Source organism: Oncorhynchus keta, chromosome 13 (assembly GCF_023373465.1).
Source record: "Oncorhynchus keta strain PuntledgeMale-10-30-2019 chromosome 13, Oket_V2, whole genome shotgun sequence".
Taxonomy (NCBI): Eukaryota; Metazoa; Chordata; class Actinopteri; order Salmoniformes; family Salmonidae; genus Oncorhynchus; species Oncorhynchus keta.
In genome coordinates this window covers 24,781,317-24,798,650 of record NC_068433.1, presented here as the reverse complement: position 1 = coordinate 24,798,650, position 17,334 = coordinate 24,781,317, and the positions used below count along the sequence as shown (strand labels likewise).

The 17,334-nt window shown below is 47.7% G+C and overlaps 2 non-coding genes and 6 pseudogenes across 2 annotated transcripts; 2 read left to right on the top strand and 6 right to left on the bottom strand.

Moving 5' to 3' along the window:
• Positions 1 to 1,339: 1,339 nt before the first annotated feature.
• LOC118392749 (beta-1,4-glucuronyltransferase 1-like) lies at positions 1,340 to 3,180 on the bottom strand (annotated as a pseudogene).
• Positions 3,181 to 3,834: 654 nt separating this feature from the next.
• Positions 3,835 to 3,916, top strand: trnas-gcu (transfer RNA serine (anticodon GCU)). The gene has a single exon. It is a non-coding gene; the product is annotated as a tRNA-Ser (tRNA).
• On the bottom strand, positions 3,916 to 5,117 carry LOC127906864 (beta-1,4-glucuronyltransferase 1-like; annotated as a pseudogene).
• A 799-nt stretch (positions 5,118 to 5,916) lies between these two features.
• On the bottom strand, positions 5,917 to 7,048 carry LOC118392748 (beta-1,4-glucuronyltransferase 1-like; annotated as a pseudogene).
• Positions 7,049 to 7,713: 665 nt separating this feature from the next.
• On the top strand, positions 7,714 to 7,795 carry trnas-gcu (transfer RNA serine (anticodon GCU)). Its single transcript has one exon. It is a non-coding gene; the product is annotated as a tRNA-Ser (tRNA).
• Positions 7,796 to 7,816: 21 nt separating this feature from the next.
• Positions 7,817 to 9,434, bottom strand: LOC127906863 (beta-1,4-glucuronyltransferase 1-like; annotated as a pseudogene).
• A 360-nt stretch (positions 9,435 to 9,794) lies between these two features.
• LOC127906862 (beta-1,4-glucuronyltransferase 1-like) lies at positions 9,795 to 10,922 on the bottom strand (annotated as a pseudogene).
• Positions 10,923 to 11,066: 144 nt separating this feature from the next.
• Positions 11,067 to 16,757, bottom strand: LOC127906861 (uncharacterized; annotated as a pseudogene).
• Positions 16,758 to 17,334: the final 577 nt, after the last annotated feature.

The following is a 17,334-nucleotide window of genomic DNA, read 5'->3' as shown; positions in this document are numbered from 1 at the left end:
AGCCAGACGACGGTTTGCAACTGCACATGGGGATAGAGATCGTACTTTCTGGAGAAATGTCCTCTGATCTGATGAAACAGAAATAGAACTGTTTGGCCATAATGACCATCGTTATGTTTGGAGGAAAAAGGGGGAGGCTTGCAAGCCGAAGAACACCATCCTAACCGTGAAGCATCATGTTGTGGGGGTGCTTTGCTGCAGGAGGGACTGGTGCACTTCACAAAATAGATGGCTTCATGAGGAAGGAAAATTATGTGGATATATTGAAGCAACATCTCAAGATTAGTCAGGAAGTTAAAGCTTGGTCGCAAATGGGTGTTCCAAATGGAAAATGACACCAAGCATACTTCCAAAGTTGTGTCAAAATGGCTTAAGGACAACAAAGTTAAGGTATTGGAGTGGCCATCACAAAGCCTTGACCTCAATCCCATAGAACATTTGTGGGCACAACTGAAAAAGCGTGTGCGAGCAAGGATCCTACAAACCTGACTCAGTTACACCAGCTCTGTCAGAAGGAATGGGCCAAAATTCACCCAACTTATTGTGGGAAGCTTGTTGAAGGCTACCTGAAATGTTTGAACCAAGTTAAACAATTTAAAGGCAATGCTACCAAATACTAATTGATTGTATGCAAACTTCTGACCCACAGGGAATGTGATGAATGAAATGCAAGCTGAAATAAATAATTCACTCTACTATTAGTCTGACATTTCACATGATCAAAATAAAGTGGTGATCCTAACTGACCTAAAACAGAATTTTTACTAGGATTAAATGTCAGGAATTGTGAAAAACTGAGATTAAATGTATTTGGCTAAGGTGTATGTAAACTTTCGACTTCAACTGTATGTGTTCATAATATTAACTATTTGTACTTCAAACAAATGCAAACCATTACAACTCCAATCCTTTAATAAATAAGTAACCATTTCCATGAAATAGACTCAAAACACCTGTCACTCTTTCCCACTACATACATCTCTCTATGGGAGTGTCAACCAAACCCAGCTTCTATAGAACAATGAGTCTATTTACAAAAACAATTGTGGTCTTCAGCAGGCACTAGAAATGACAGGCCCACCCTCACTGTCAATGCATAGGTAATGCTGATTATGATGATGATGTGAAAACCTTACAGTCAAGTGTCTACTATTGCCATCTAGTGGTTGACTGACTTGGACAAATGAGCAGAAATTCAGGGACATTTACATTACATTTAAGTCATTTAGCAGACGCTCTTATCCAGAGCGACATACAAATTGGTGCATTCACCTTATGACATCCAGTGGAACAGCCACTTTACAATAGTGCATCTAAATCTTTTAGGGGGGGGGGGTGAGAAGGATTACTTATCCTATCCTAGGTATTCCTTAAAGGAACCAGAGACCAGTGATCATTTCATGTTTATGTTGTAGAGCAGTTGGTAATTTGTTGATTTCTTGCTGGACAGAGGTCGTGTGAACTCATAGGAATGTTGAACTCCAAATCAACACCTAGCCTGTACTTAGGGAGAAGTGATCCAACGCTGATTCACACTATAGGGCCAAACTGTACTGTTCTGGCTTGGATATTTTCCTCTCACATGGTCCTACCCAGCAACAAAAATGGATGCGTAACCAGGCCAACCCCTAGTTTAACCCTATAGTGTCAATCAGGCACCAGTGTTCTCAACTTGTCTCCTCAGCAGGGTTGAGGGGAGGTGGGGTACTTGGTCTTCAGGCCCTCCTTGAAGCTGCGGAACAGGAGGCGGCTCCTTCGGTTCTCCTCATTCTTCCTGCTGTGGAACACGCCATGAACTTTGAACCCTTTGTGCACCACAAAGGCAGAGTTGAGGACGGAGAATCCGTAGCCCGTCACGTGGAGCTTACAGGCCTGGGGAGGGAAGGGGAAGAGGTAAGGGGGACAACATGAAATGTTGAAAACTTTTAATTGAATGACGTGTCAGGAAAAAGTATTTATTTATATTCTATTTGTATAATGTATGTTTTACTGCTGTGCAAGAATATCTGCAGTGTCCTTTGTCTGTTGATAATGTAATGTAGTCCTAACTGTTTTCAACCATACACACACCTGTCGCGTCCCCTCTGCACTGTGAGTAACTGGCTACTTTTATCCGTACAATACATACCTGGCTGATGCGGTTAAAGCCATACTGCCTGAAGCCGTCGTACAGGTGTACGGTGTGCGGCCCAATGTAGAAGGGCTCCCAGGGGTCCACTCAGGATAATGTATAGGTCACGTCCAGGGGCCCCAAGCCTTGGCTATGTCTGTTCACCCACTAGGAGTAGTTGGTGGGGGCCTGGCACTGTGGGTACGGCACCTCATAGAAGGGCTGCACCTCTCCCACCTGGTACAGCTGTGCCAGCTCCGACTTGGTGGCAGGCATCTTGTGTACATGGCAGATCTCAAAGGCATGCAGGACGATGACCTCGTCTGTAGCAGGTTCACGTCTCATGACCAACGCCAGTAACTGCTGGTGGAGGTCGGCACTGGTGCCATGTCGATGACCAGGATGTATTTGGCTTCCATTACGTCGCTGGCAAAGTTCTAAAGAAGATTGTTTGGATAGGAGGCCTTACCCCCGATGGCATAGTTCTGGTATTTGTCTCGGTGCGTCTCCAGCCTGGCGAACACCGCGGCACAATCCTCCAGACCTGCAAAATGCTCCCGTTCCTGCTCAGGGAAACTCGCCATCTTCCCGGAGTGGCACACCATGTGGAAGTCCACTGAGGGCAGAAGATGCTGAGGGTGTAGACCAGGGCTGTGGCAAATGTGGCATCTTGCCCATGTGCGAAAATGGCCACAGAGAGAGGGTTCTGCCAACGTTCCACCAAAGAGTCCAGGGGATGCAAGTTGTTGATGGATGTGTGCGTTGCTAAGGCCAATTTGTGCAAGCTTGCATCCGTTCCATTCTTCTGATTGGTGGAGAAATCGCTGTTGATCAAGTTATTGTACACACGGTATTTCCCGCTGGCATCAAATATAGCCCCGTGGACAGAGAGTACCTGAGACACTCTTCCCGTGAGTTTTTCTCAGAGTTTCCATTTTTCTTGCCAGAGCTCCGGAAAAGCTCCTAGTATCGGTAGCGCTGCTGCTTCAGTTGCAAGACTGCTACCATTACCAGAGCAACACCTTAAACACGGAACATTCCTTAGAGTAATGTATTCCCGGGCACTGCATACAGCAAAATCCTTTAGGAACATGCCCCAGGTAGGTATAAAATTGACCACTGCTAGGTGGCTAACTAGTTACACGGAGCTGATTTCGGAATTTATTTATGGGGGGCTCTCCTCGACTGTCTCGTGCGGTTGACATCACGCAGTGCTGCCGTAGGATTCGATACGATTTTCAGTCGTGAAATCATTGCACGGGTCAATCTCATAGCATTAAAAAACACATTTGGAGAATGGTGGGGTTTCCACTAGATAGCACATCCACAAAGTTGACTATATCGTAAAAATGAATGAAAACAAAAACGTGCTTTTTGGTCATAATTTATTGTGATGTTAAAGGTAAGCAGTGTGGTTGTGGTTCAGTTTAAAATCAGATTTTAAGCGGATACATTGTATAAATAGACGGCGTTTATGACTTTGTGGCTGTGGTAACTAGTGACAACCTTGTTGTGGTGCACGTCTCCTCTTTCCTACCACAAACCCTAGTATAGAAGGGCACGTAGCTAGCTAGTTCGACATAAAATGGACAATTTATTGTGTTTGTAGCGAACAACTGCATGTTCAAATATGCTATTTGGTTTCCTAACATAACCCAGGGGGGGTATTTACACCCCTTAAGTTTAAGACAAATAGGGGTTTTGGCTTGTGATGTGCCTCAGGGGACGAGGTGGCCGAGTGGTTAAGGCGATGGACTGCTAATCCATTGTGCTCTGCACGCGTGGGTTCGAATCCCATCCTCGTCGACAAATCTCTGTTTATGTATATTATACCGCTGTGCAAGAATCTCTGCAGTGTCTGTTGATAATGTCATGTAGTCCTACCTGTTTTCAACCATACACACACACACACCTGTCGCGTCCCCTCCGTACTGTGAGGAACTTTTATCCATACAACCGCTGATGCGGTTAAAGCCATACTGCCTGAAGCCGTCGTACAGGTGTACGGTGTGCGGCCCAATGTAGAAGGGCTCCCAGGGGTCCACCCAGGATAATGTATAGGTCACGTCCAGGGGCCCCAAGCCTTGGCTATGTCTGTTCACCCACTAGGAGTAGTTGGTGGGGGCCTGGCACTGTGGGTACGGCACCTCATAGAAGGGCTGCACCTCTCCCACCTGGTACAGCTGTGCCAGCTCCGACTTGGTGGCAGGCATCTTGTGTACATGGCAGATCTCAAAGGCATGCAGGACGATGACCTCGTCTGTAGCAGGTTCACGTCTCATGACCAACGCCAGTAACTGCTGGTGGAGGTCGGCACTGGTGCCATGTCGATGACCAGGATGTATTTGGCTTCCATTACGTCGCTGGCAAAGTTCTAAAGAAGATTGTTTGGATAGGAGGCCTTACCCCCGATGGCATAGTTCTGGTATTTGTCTCGGTGCGTCTCCAGCCTGGCGAACACCGCGGCACAATCCTCCAGACCTGCAAAATGCTCCCGTTCCTGCTCAGGGAAACTCGCCATCTTCCCGGAGTGGCACACCATGTGGAAGTCCACTGAGGGCAGAAGATGCTGAGGGTGTAGACCAGGGCTGTGGCAAATGTGGCATCTTGCCCATGTGCGAAAATGGCCACAGAGAGAGGGTTCTGCCAACGTTCCACCAAAGAGTCCAGGGGATGCAAGTTGTTGATGGATGTGTGCGTTGCTAAGGCCAATTTGTGCAAGCTTGCATCCGTTCCATTCTTCTGATTGGTGGAGAAATCGCTGTTGATCAAGTTATTGTACACACGGTATTTCCCGCTGGCATCAAATATAGCCCCGTGGACAGAGAGTACCTGAGACACTCTTCCCGTGAGTTTTTCTCAGAGTTTCCATTTTTCTTGCCAGAGCTCCGGAAAAGCTCCTAGTATCGGTAGCGCTGCTGCTTCAGTTGCAAGACTGCTACCATTACCAGAGCAACACCTTAAACACGGAACATTCCTTAGAGTAATGTATTCCCGGGCACTGCATACAGCAAAATCCTTTAGGAACATGCCCCAGGTAGGTATAAAATTGACCACTGCTAGGTGGCTAACTAGTTACACGGAGCTGATTTCGGAATTTATTTATGGGGGGCTCTCCTCGACTGTCTCGTGCGGTTGACATCACGCAGTGCTGCCGTAGGATTCGATACGATTTTCAGTCGTGAAATCATTGCACGGGTCAATCTCATAGCATTAAAAAACACATTTGGAGAATGGTGGGGTTTCCACTAGATAGCACATCCACAAAGTTGACTATATCGTAAAAATGAATGAAAACAAAAACGTGCTTTTTGGTCATAATTTATTGTGATGTTAAAGGTAAGCAGTGTGGTTGTGGTTCAGTTTAAAATCAGATTTTAAGCGGATACATTGTATAAATAGACGGCGTTTATGACTTTGTGGCTGTGGTAACTAGTGACAACCTTGTTGTGGTGCACGTCTCCTCTTTCCTACCACAAACCCTAGTATAGAAGGGCACGTAGCTAGCTAGTTCGACATAAAATGGACAATTTATTGTGTTTGTAGCGAACAACTGCATGTTCAAATATGCTATTTGGTTTCCTAACATAACCCAGGGGGGTATTTACACCCCTTAAGTTTAAGATAAATAGGGGTTTTGGCTTGTGATGTGCCTCAGGGTACTAGGTGGCCGAGTGGTTAAGGCGATGGACTGCTAATCCATTGTGCTCTGCATGCGTGGGTTCGAATCCCATCCTCGTCGACAAATCTTTGTTTATGTATATTATACCGCTGTGCAAGAATCTCTGCAGTGTCTGTTGATAATGTCATGTAGTCCTACCTGTTTTCAACCATACACACACACCTGTCGCGTCCCCTCCGTACTGTGAGGAACTTTTATCCATACAACCGCTGATGCGGTTAAAGCCATACTGCCTGAAGCCGTCGTACAGGTGTACGGTGTGCGGCCCAATGTAGAAGGGCTCCCAGGGGTCCACCCAGGATAATGTATAGGTCACGTCCAGGGGCCCCAAGCCTTGGCTATGTCTGTTCACCCACTAGGAGTAGTTGGTGGGGGCCTGGCACTGTGGGTACGGCACCTCATAGAAGGGCTGCACCTCTCCCACCTGGTACAGCTGTGCCAGCTCCGACTTGGTGGCAGGCATCTTGTGTACATGGCAGATCTCAAAGGCATGCAGGACGATGACCTCGTCTGTAGCAGGTTCACGTCTCATGACCAACGCCAGTAACTGCTGGTGGAGGTCGGCACTGGTGCCATGTCGATGACCAGGATGTAGTTGGCTTCCATTACGTCGCTGGCAAAGTTCTAAAGAAGATTGTTTGGATAGGAGGCCTTACCCCGATGGCATAGTTCTGGTATTTGTCTCGGTGCGTCTCCAGCCTGGCGAACACCGCGGCACAATCCTCCAGACCTGCAAAATGCTCCCGTTCCTGCTCAGGGAAACTCGCCATCTTCCCGGAGTGGCACACCATGTGGAAGTCCACTGAGGGCAGAAGATGCTGAGGGTGTAGACCAGGGCTGTGGCAAATGTGGCATCTTGCCCATGTGCGAAAATGGCCACAGAGAGAGGGTTCTGCCAACGTTCCACCAAAGAGTCCAGGGATGCAAGTTGTTGATGGATGTGTGCGTTGCTAAGGCCAATTTGTGCAAGCTTGCATCCGTTCCATTCTTCTGATTGGTGGAGAAATCGCTGTTGATCAAGTTATTGTACACACGGTATTTCCCGCTGGCATCAAATATAGCCCCCGTGGACAGAGAGTACCTGAGACACTCTTCCCGTGAGTTTTTCTCAGAGTTTCCATTTTTCTTGCCAGAGCTCCGGAAAAGCTCCTAGTATCGGTAGCGCTGCTGCTTCAGTTGCAAGACTGCTACCATTACCAGAGCAACACCTTAAACACGGAACATTCCTTAGAGTAATGTATTCCCGGGCACTGCATGTACACCACATACAGCAAAATCCTTTAGGAACATGCCCCAGGTAGGTATAAAATTGACCACTGCTAGGTGGCTAACTAGTTACACGGAGCTGATTTCGAATTTATTTATGGGGAGGCTCTCCTCGACTGTCTCGTGCGGTTGACATCACGCAGTGCTGCCGTAGGATTCGATACGATTTTCAGTCGTGAAATCATTGCACGGGTCAATCTCATAGCATTAAAAAACACATTTGGAGAATGGTGGGGTTTCCACTAGATAGCACATCCACAAAGTTGACTATATCGTAAAAATGAATGAAAACAAAAACGTGCTTTTTGGTCATAATTTATTGTGATGTTAAAGGTAAGCAGTGTGGTTGTGGTTCAGTTTAAAATCAGATTTTAAGCGGATACATTGTATAAATAGACGGCGTTTATGACTTTGTGGCTGTGGTAACTAGTGACAACCTTGTTGTGGTGCACGTCTCCGCTTTCCTACCACAAACCCTAGTATAGAAGGGCACGTAGCTAGCTAGTTCGACATAAAATGGACAATTTATTGTGTTTGTAGCGAACAACTGCATGTTCAAATATGCTATTTGGTTTCCTAACATAACCCAGGGGGGGTATTTACACCCCTTAAGTTTAAGACAAATAGGGGTTTTGGCTTGTGATGTGCCTCAGGGGACGAGGTGGCCGAGTGGTTAAGGCGATGGACTGCTAATCCATTGTGCTCTGCACGCGTGGGTTCGAATCCCATCCTCGTCGACAAATCTTTGTTTATGTATATTATACCGCTGTGCAAGAATCTCTGCAGTGTCTGTTGATAATGTTTTCAACCATACACACACACACACCTGTCGCGTCCCCTCCGTACTGTGAGGAACTTTTATCCATACAACCGCTGATGCGGTAAAAGCCATACTGCCTGAAGCCGTCGTACAGGTGTACGGTGTGCGGCCCAATGTAGAAGGGCTCCCAGGGGTCCACCCAGGATAATGTATAGGTCACGTCCAGGGGCCCCAAGCCTTGGCTATGTCTGTTCACCCACTAGGAGTAGTTGGTGGGGGCCTGGCACTGTGGGTACGGAACCTCATAGAAGGGCTGCACCTCTCCCACCTGGTACAGCTGTGCCAGCTCCGACTTGGTGGCAGGCATCTTGTGTACATGGCAGATCTCAAAGGCATGCAGGACGATGACCTCGTCTGTAGCAGGTTCACGTCTCATGACCAACGCCAGTAACTGCTGGTGGAGGTCGGCACTGGTGCCATGTCGATGACCAGGATGTAGTTGGCTTCCATTACGTCGCTGGCAAAGTTCTAAAGAAGATTGTTTGGATAGGAGGCCTTACCCCCGATGGCATAGTTCTGGTATTTGTCTCGGTGCGTCTGCAGCCTGGCGAACACCGCGGCACAATCCTCCAGACCTGCAAAATGCTCCCGTTCCTGCTCAGGGAAACTCGCCATCTTCCCGGAGTGGCACACCATGTGGAAGTCCACTGAGGGCAGAAGATGCTGAGGGTGTAGACCAGGGCTGTGGCAAATGTGGCATCTTGCCCATGTGCGAAAATGGCCACAGAGAGAGGGTTCTGCCAACGTTCCACCAAAGAGTCCAGGGGATGCAAGTTGTTGATGGATGTGTGCGTTGCTAAGGCCAATTTGTGCAAGCTTGCATCCGTTCCATTCTTCTGATTGGTGGAGAAATCGCTGTTGATCAAGTTATTGTACACACGGTATTTCCCGCTGGCATCAAATATAGCCCCGTGGACAGAGAGTACCTGAGACACTCTTCCCGTGAGTTTTTCTCAGAGTTTCCATTTTTCTTGCCAGAGCTCCGGAAAAGCTCCTAGTATCGGTAGCGCTGCTGCTTCAGTTGCAAGACTGCTACCATTACCAGAGCAACACCTTAAACACGGAACATTCCTTAGAGTAATGTATTCCCGGGCACTGCATGTACACCACATACAGCAAAATCCTTTAGGAACATGCCCCAGGTAGGTATAAAATTGACCACTGCTAGGTGGCTAACTAGTTACACGGAGCTGATTTCGGAATTTATTTATGGGGGGCTCTCCTCGACTGTCTCGTGCGGTTGACATCACGCAGTGCTGCCGTAGGATTCGATACGATTTTCAGTCGTGAAATCATTGCACGGGTCAATCTCATAGCATTAAAAAACACATTTGGAGAATGGTGGGGTTTCCACTAGATAGCACATCCACAAAGTTGACTATATCGTAAAAATGAATGAAAACAAAAACGTGCTTTTTGGTCATAATTTATTGTGATGTTAAAGGTAAGCAGTGTGGTTGTGGTTCAGTTTAAAATCAGATTTTAAGCGGATACATTGTATAAATAGACGGCGTTTATGACTTTGTGGCTGTGGTAACTAGTGACAACCTTGTTGTGGTGCACGTCTCCTCTTTCCTACCACAAACCCTAGTATAGAAGGGCACGTAGCTAGCTAGTTCGACATAAAATGGACAATTTATTGTGTTTGTAGCGAACAACTGCATGTTCAAATATGCTATTTGGTTTCCTAACATAACCCAGGGGGTATTTACACCCCTTAAGTTTAAGATAAATAGGGGTTTTGGCTTGTAATGTGACTCAGGGGACGAGGTGGCCGAGTGGTTAAGGCGATGGACTGCTAATCCATTGTGCTCTGCACGCGTGGTTCGAATCCCATCCTCGTCGACAAATCTTTGTTTATGTATATTATACCGCTGTGCAAGAATCTCTGCAGTGTCTGTTGATAATGTCATGTCCTACCTGTTTTCAACCATACACACACACACACCTGTCGCGTCCCCTCCGTACTGTGAGGAACTTTTATCCTTACAACCGCTGATGCGGTTAAAGCCATACTGCCTGAAGCCGTCGTACAGGTGTACGGTGTGCGGCCCAATGTAGAAGGGCTCCCAGGGGTCCACCCAGGATAATGTATAGGTCACGTCCAGGGGCCCCAAGCCTTGGCTATGTCTGTTCACCCACTAGGAGTAGTTGGTGGGGGCCTGGCACTGTGGGTACGGCACCTCATAGAAGGGCTGCACCTCTCCCACCTGGTACAGCTGTGCCAGCTCCGACTTGGTGGCAGGCATCTTGTGTACATGGCAGATCTCAAAGGCATGCAGGACGATGACCTCGTCTGTAGCAGGTTCACGTCTCATGACCAACGCCAGTAACTGCTGGTGGAGGTCGGCACTGGTGCCATGTCGATGACCAGGATGTAGTTGGCTTCCATTACGTCGCTGGCAAAGTTCTAAAGAAGATTGTTTGGATAGGAGGCCTTACCCCCGATGGCATAGTTCTGGTATTTGTCTCGGTGCGTCTCCAGCCTGGCAAACACCGCGGCACAATCCTCCAGACCTGCAAAATGCTCCCGTTCCTGTTCAGGGAAACTCGCCATCTTCCCGGAGTGGCACACCATGTGGAAGTCCACTGAGGGCAGAAGATGCTGAGGGTGTAGACCAGGGCTGTGGCAAATGTGGCATCTTGCCCATGTGCGAAAATGGCCACAGACAGAGGGTTCTGCCAACGTTCCACCAAAGAGTCCAGGGGATGCAAGTTGTTGATGGATGTGTGCGTTGCTAAGGCCAATTTGTGCAAGCTTGCATCCGTTCCATTCTTCTGATTGGTGGAGAAATCGCTGTTGATCAAGTTATTGTACACACGGTATTTCCCGCTGGCATCAAATATAGCCCCCGTGGACAGAGAGTACCTGAGACACTCTTCCCGTGAGTTTTTCTCAGAGTTTCCATTTTTCTTGCCAGAGCTCCGGAAAAGCTCCTAGTATCGGTAGCGCTGCTGCTTCAGTTGCAAGACTGCTACCATTACCAGAGCAACACCTTAAACACAGAACATTCCTTAGAGTAATGTATTCCCGGGCACTGCATGTACACCACATACAGCAAAATCCTTTAGGAACATGCCCCAGGTAGGTATAAAATTGACCACTGCTAGGTGGCTAACTAGTTACACGGAGCTGATTTCGGAATTTATTTATGGGGGCTCTCCTCGACTGTCTCGTGCGGTTGACATCACGCAGTGCTGACGTAGGATTCGATACGATTTTCAGTCGTGAAATCATTGCACGGGTCAATCTCATAGCATTAAAAAACACATTTGGAGAATGGTGGGGTTTCCACTAGATAGCACATCCACAAAGTTGACTATATCGTAAAAATGAATGAAAACAAAAACGTGCTTTTTGGTCATAATTTATTGTGATGTTAAAGGTAAGCAGTGTGGTTGTGGTTCAGTTTAAAATCAGATTTTAAGCGGATACATTGTATAAATAGACAGCGTTTATGACTTTGTGGCTGTGGTAACTAGTGACAACCTTGTTGTGTGTGGTGCACGTCTCCGCTTTCCTACCACAAACCCTAGTATAGAAGGGCACGTAGCTAGCTAGTTCGACATAAAATGGACAATTTATTGTGTTTGTAGCGAACAACTGCATATGCTATTTGGTTTCCTAACATAACCCAGGGGGGTATTTACACCCCTTAAGTTTAAGATAAATAGGGGTTTTGGCTTGTGATGTGACTCAGAGGACGAGGTGGCCGAGTGGTTAAGGCGATGGACTGCTAATCCATTGTGCTCTGCACGCGTGGTTTCGAATCCCATCCTCGTCGACAAATCTTTGTTTATGTATATTATACCGCTGTGCAAGAATCTCTGCAGTGTCTGTTGATAATGTCATGGAGTCCTACCTGTTTTCAACCATACACACACACACCTGTCGCGTCCCCTCCGTACTGTGAGGAACTGGCTACTTTTATCCATACATACCTGGCTGATGCGGTTAAAGCCATACTGCCTGAAGCCGTCGTACAGGTGTACGGTGTGCGGCCCAATGTAGAAGGGCTCCCAGGGGTCCACCCAGGATAATGTATAGGTCACGTCCAGGGGCCCCAAGCCTTGGCTATGTCTGTTCACCCACTAGGAGTAGTTGGTGGGGGCCTGGCACTGTGGGTACGGCACCTCATAGAAGGGCTGCACCTCTCCCACCTGGTACAGCTGTGCCAGCTCCGACTTGGTGGCAGGCATCTTGTGTACATGGCAGATCTCAAAGGCATGCAGGACGATGACCTCGTCTGTAGCAGGTTCACGTCTCATGACCAACGCCAGTAACTGCTGGTGGAGGTCGGCACTGGTGCCATGTCGATGACCAGGATGTAGTTGGCTTCCATTACGTCGCTGGCAAAGTTCTAAAGAAGATTGTTTGGATAGGAGGCCTTACCCCCGATGGCATAGTTCTGGTATTTGTCTCTGTGCGTCTCCAGCCTGGCAAACACCGCGGCACAATCCTCCAGACCTGCAAAATGCTCCCGTTCCTGCTCAGGGAAACTCGCCATCTTCCCGGAGTGGCACACCATGTGGAAGTCCACTGAGGGCAGAAGATGCTGAGGGTGTAGACCAGGGCTGTGGCAAATGTGGCATCTTGCCCATGTGCGAAAATGGCCACAGAGAGAGGGTTCTGCCAACGTTCCACCAAAGAGTCCAGGGGATGCAAGTTGTTGATGGAAGTGTGCGTTGCTAAGGCCAATTTGTGCAAACTTGCATCCGTTCCATTCTTCTGATTGGTGGAGAAATCGCTGTTGATCAAGTTATTGTACACACAGTATTTCCCGCTGGCATCAAATATAGCCCCCGTGGACAGAGAGTACCTGAGACACTCTTCCCGTGAGTTTTTCTCAGAGTTTCCATTTTTCTTGCCAGAGCTCCGGAAAAGCTCCTAGTATCGGTAGCGCTGCTGCTTCAGTTGCAAGACTGCTACCATTACCAGAGCAACACCTTAAACACGGAACATTCCTTAGAGTAATGTATTCCCGGGCACTGCATGTACACCACATACAGCAAAATCCTTTAGGAACATGCCCCAGGTAGGTATAAAATTGACCACTGCTAGGTGGCTAACTAGTTACACGGAGCTGATTTCGAATTTATTTATGGGGGCTCTCCTCGACTGTCTCGTGCGGTTGACATCACGCAGTGCTGACGTAGGATTCGATACGATTTTCAGTCGTGAAATCATTGCACGGGTCAATCTCATAGCATTAAAAAACACATTTGGAGAATGGTGGGGTTTCCACTAGATAGCACATCCACAAAGTTGACTATATCGTAAAAATGAATGAAAACAAAAACGTGCTTTTTGGTCATAATTTATTGTGATGTTAAAGGTAAGCAGTGTGGTTGTGGTTCAGTTTAAAATCAGATTTTAAGCGGATACATTGTACAAATAGACAGCGTTTATGACTTTGTGGCTGTGGTAACTAGTGACAACCTTGTGGTGCACGTCTCCGCTTTCCTACCACAAACCCTAGTATAGAAGGGCACGTAGCTAGCTAGTTCGACATAAAATGGACAATTTATTGTGTTTGTAGCGAACAACTGCATATGCTATTTGGTTTCCTAACATAACCCAGGGGGTATTTACACCCCTTAAGTTTAAGATAAATAGGGGTTTTGGCTTGTGATGTGACTCAGAGGACGAGGTGGCCGAGTGGTTAAGGCGATGGACTGCTAATCCATTGTGCTCTGCACGCGTGGTTTCGAATCCCATCCTCGTCGACAAATCTTTGTTTATGTATATTATACCGCTGTGCAAGAATCTCTGCAGTGTCTGTTGATAATGTCATGGAGTCCTACCTGTTTTCAACCATACACACACACACACCTGTCGCGTCCCCTCCGTACTGTGAGGAACTGGCTACTTTTATCCATACATACCTGGCTGATGCGGTTAAAGCCATACTGCCTGAAGCCGTCGTACAGGTGTACGGTGTGCGGCCCAATGTAGAAGGGCTCCCAGGGGTCCACCCAGGATAATGTATAGGTCACGTCCAGGGGCCCCAAGCCTTGGCTATGTCTGTTCACCCACTAGGAGTAGTTGGTGGGGCCTGGCACTGTGGGTACGGCACCTCATAGAAGGGCTGCACCTCTCCCACCTGGTACAGCTGTGCCAGCTCCGACTTGGTGGCAGGCATCTTGTGTACATGGCAGATCTCAAAGGCATGCAGGACGATGACCTCGTCTGTAGCAGGTTCACGTCTCATGACCAACGCCAGTAACTGCTGGTGGAGGTCAGCACTGGTGCCATGTCGATGACCAGGATGTAGTTGGCTTCCATTACGTCGCTGGCAAAGTTCTAAAGAAGATTGTTTGGATAGGAGGCCTTACCCCCGATGGCATAGTTCTGGTATTTGTCTCGGTGCGTCTCCAGCCTGGCAAACACCGCGGCACAATCCTCCAGACCTGCAAAATGCTCCCGTTCCTGTTCAGGGAAACTCGCCATCTTCCCGGAGTGGCACACCATGTGGAAGTCCACTGAGGGCAGAAGATGCTGAGGGTGTAGACCAGGGCTGTGGCAAATGTGGCATCTTGCCCATGTGCGAAAATGGCCACAGAGAGAGGGTTCTGCCAACGTTCCACCAAAGAGTCCAGGGATGCAAGTTGTTGATGGATGTGTGCGTTGCTAAGGCCAATTTGTGCAAGCTTGCATCCGTTCCATTCTTCTGATTGGTGGAGAAATCGCTGTTGATCAAGTTATTGTACACACGGTATTTCCCGCTGGCATCAAATATAGCCCCCGTGGACAGAGAGTACCTGAGACACTCTTCCCGTGAGTTTTTCTCAGAGTTTCCATTTTTCTTGCCAGAGCTCCGGAAAAGCTCCTAGTATCGGTAGCGCTGCTGCTTCAGTTGCAAGACTGCTACCATTACCAGAGCAACACCTTAAACACGGAACATTCCTTAGAGTAATGTATTCCCGGGCACTGCATGTACACCACATACAGCAAAATCCTTTAGGAACATGCCCCAGGTAGGTATAAAATTGACCACTGCTAGGTGGCTAACTAGTTACACGGAGCTGATTTCGAATTTATTTATGGGGGCTCTCCTCGACTGTCTCGTGCGGTTGACATCACGCAGTGCTGACGTAGGATTCGATACGATTTTCAGTCGTGAAATCATTGCACGGGTCAATCTCATAGCATTAAAAAACACATTTGGAGAATGGTGGGGTTTCCACTAGATAGCACATCCACAAAGTTGACTATATCGTAAAAATGAATGAAAACAAAAACGTGCTTTTTGGTCATAATTTATTGTGATGTTAAAGGTAAGCAGTGTGGTTGTGGTTCAGTTTAAAATCAGATTTTAAGCGGATACATTGTATAAATAGACGGCGTTTATGACTTTGTGGCTGTGGTAACTAGTGACAACCTTGTTGTGGTGCACGTCTCCGCTTTCCTACCACAAACCCTAGTATAGAAGGGCACGTAGCTAGCTAGTTCGACATAAAATGGACAATTTATTGTGTTTGTAGCGAACAACTGCATATGCTATTTGGTTTCCTAACATAACCCAGGGGGGTATTTACACCCCTTAAGTTTAAGATAAATAGGGGTTTTGGCTTGTGATGTGACTCAGAGGACGAGGTGGCCGAGTGGTTAAGGCGATGGACTGCTAATCCATTGTGCTCTGCACGCGTGGTTTCGAATCCCATCCTCGTCGACAAATCTTTGTTTATGTATATTATACCGCTGTGCAAGAATCTCTGCAGTGTCTGTTGATAATGTCATGGACTCCTACCTGTTTTCAACCATACACACACACCTGTCGCGTCCCCTCCGTACTGTGAGGAACTGGCTACTTTTATCCATACATACCTGGCTGATGCGGTTAAAGCCATACTGCCTGAAGCCGTCGTACAGGTGTACGGTGTGCGGCCCAATGTAGAAGGGCTCCCAGGGGTCCACCCAGGATAATGTATAGGTCACGTCCAGGGGCCCCAAGCCTTGGCTATGTCTGTTCACCCACTAGGAGTAGTTGGTGGGGGCCTGGCACTGTGGGTACGGCACCTCATAGAAGGGCTGCACCTCTCCCACCTGGTACAGCTGTGCCAGCTCCGACTTGGTGGCAGGCATCTTGTGTACATGGCAGATCTCAAAGGCATGCAGGACGATGACCTCGTCTGTAGCAGGTTCACGTCTCATGACCAACGCCAGTAACTGCTGGTGGAGGTCGGCACTGGTGCCATGTCGATGACCAGGATGTAGTTGGCTTCCATTACGTCGCTGGCAAAGTTCTAAAGAAGATTGTTTGGATAGGAGGCCTTACCCCGATGGCATAGTTCTGGTATTTGTCTCGGTGCGTCTCCAGCCTGGCAAACACCGCGGCACAATCCTCCAGACCTGCAAAATGCTCCCGTTCCTGTTCAGGGAAACTCGCCATCTTCCCGGAGTGGCACACCATGTGGAAGTCCACTGAGGGCAGAAGATGCTGAGGGTGTAGACCAGGGCTGTGGCAAATGTGGCATCTTGCCCATGTGCGAAAATGGCCACAGAGAGAGGGTTCTGCCAACGTTCCACCAAAGAGTCCAGGGGATGCAAGTTGTTGATGGATGTGTGCGTTGCTAAGGCCAATTTGTGCAAGCTTGCATCCGTTCCATTCTTCTGATTGGTGGAGAAATCGCTGTTGATCAAGTTATTGTACACACGGTATTTCCCGCTGGCATCAAATATAGCCCCGTGGACAGAGAGTACCTGAGACACTCTTCCCGTGAGTTTTTCTCAGAGTTTCCATTTTTCTTGCCAGAGCTCCGGAAAAGCTCCTAGTATCGGTAGCGCTGCTGCTTCAGTTGCAAGACTGCTACCATTACCAGAGCAACACCTTAAACACGGAACATTCCTTAGAGTAATGTATTCCCGGGCACTGCATGTACACCACATACAGCAAAATCCTTTAGGAACATGCCCCAGGTAGGTATAAAATTGACCACTGCTAGGTGGCTAACTAGTTACACGGAGCTGATTTCGAATTTATTTATGGGGGCTCTCCTCGACTGTCTCGTGCGGTTGACATCACGCAGTGCTGACGTAGGATTCGATACGATTTTCAGTCGTGAAATCATTGCACGGGTCAATCTCATAGCATTAAAAAACACATTTGGAGAATGGTGGGGTTTCCACTAGATAGCACATCCACAAAGTTGACTATATCGTAAAAATGAATGAAAACAAAAACGTGCTTTTTGGTCATAATTTATTGTGATGTTAAAGGTAAGCAGTGTGGTTGTGGTTCAGTTTAAAATCAGATTTTAAGCGGATACATTGTATAAATAGACGGCGTTTATGACTTTGTGGCTGTGGTAACTAGTGACAACCTTGTTGTGTGTGGTGCACGTCTCCGCTTTCCTACCACAAACCCTAGTATAGAAGGGCACGTAGCTAGCTAGTTCGACATAAAATGGACAATTTATTGTGTTTGTAGCGAACAACTGCATATGCTATTTGGT